The 1,413-nt window shown below is 56.4% G+C and overlaps 1 long non-coding RNA gene across 1 annotated transcript; it reads right to left on the bottom strand.

Moving 5' to 3' along the window:
* Positions 1–400: 400 nt before the first annotated feature.
* LOC106724456 lies at positions 401–1,407 on the bottom strand. Its single transcript, XR_001360257.1, has 2 exons — positions 1,315–1,407; positions 401–649 (listed from the first exon to the last, which is right to left on the bottom strand). It is a non-coding gene; the product is annotated as an uncharacterized LOC106724456 (long non-coding RNA).
* Between the last annotated feature and the right edge of the window lie 6 nt (positions 1,408–1,413).

Genomic DNA, 1,413 nt, shown 5'->3' with positions numbered 1-1,413 from the left:
ATTTGGAAGAGAATGTGATGAAGGGACCATTTGCTGCAGTGCAGTCATGGTTCAACAGCCCACCGAAGGATGCTGTTACCCAGGGACCAGCAACAACGGGAGGCAGACATCACTTCCCCAGGCTTAAGAGGCACGGGGCAGAGAACTGTAGCACCTGGAGCCTGACATGATGCAATGGAAAAGGAAGCCCAATAAGAACTGTCCTCAGAGAGGCATACAGATCTGCCAGGCCCCGGTGTGGTCAGGACAGAGAGGAGAGAAATACCCCAGCCTCTCTCCGTGGGCTCCAGGCTGTAGCTGGCACCCCTTTTGGCAAAGAGCCATTAATAATGCCTATAGGCCTTTGGGGCACAGAGCAGGGCAGAGAATAGTTTTGGATAATGAGTGGAGAATCAATAAGTTAATTGACCAAAAACTGGAACATTGTATTGAAGTAAAGTAGTTCAGAATCCAGATAGTTTAGTCACTATCGCCATTCCCTAATACTCATTTCTAATCATCTGTGGCTAATTCAAAACGTGTCCAATACTGCTTCTCTTCTACAGCCAGTCAGGGGAACATTCACATTCAATTGCATTCCTGCCCGGGTCAGGAGCCCTGCTCCTTACAGGCTTGCTAAAGGCGTTGTTCATGCCTCTCTGATGATGACCTGTGAGAGGAGAAGGGAGGTTGTAAACAAAGTATATCAATTAATTCAAGGCTGACTGTGTAATGGAAGGGAGAGTTTGTTTCACTGTGGGGAAAACAGAGACGTTCCCTAGGATTGAAATCGCGGTGTCTGTGCGATGGAACAGCTCTCAGGTCTGGTTCAGAGCTGACAGCACCAAGTGTGTGCCCCGGGACGTGGAGGCAGCGCAAGCCTGGAGTTTTCACCCTGCTCCGGGCTGGGCCTCCTGGTGGCCTGCCCAAGCAGAGCCTGGGCAGATGCGGAAGCTGGACCGGCCCGACCGGCAGAGGGCTGCCCGCTGGGGCTGGCGGCTGGTGTAACAGGTTCTCAGGCTGACTCCAAACCCCCCACGCTGCCGGACTACCAGGGTCTGGAGACTGGGGGCGGGAGGCCAGGGCTAGGGCTCCGGTGTGGTTCCGAAAGGAACACGGATCCCAGGGGGGAGACCCTGTGCTTACCTTCGCTCAGCAGAGAAAAGCTGCACGACCCTGGGCAGACAGACCCCAGAGCCACACCTCCGCCCAGTCTCACCCGAAGAGCAGGAGGGGCCGCACGTGGGTGCTGGGCTCCCAAGGGAGCGCGACCCGGATCAACGAGACCCGAGTCCCCACCCATGTCCCCTCCCTCCGCGGGCACCCTCCGGGTACCTTCGCGATCTCTCTCCCACCCGTCGGGCCTTTAGTAGAAACATGAAAGTTTCGGGTCGGAGTGCGGCAGGGGCCCGGTACGCCGGTCGAGGGGGGCTT

Source organism: Myotis brandtii, unplaced genomic scaffold (assembly GCF_000412655.1).
Source record: "Myotis brandtii unplaced genomic scaffold, ASM41265v1 scaffold83, whole genome shotgun sequence".
Taxonomy (NCBI): Eukaryota; Metazoa; Chordata; class Mammalia; order Chiroptera; family Vespertilionidae; genus Myotis; species Myotis brandtii.
This window is presented reverse-complemented; position numbering and strand designations above follow the sequence as displayed.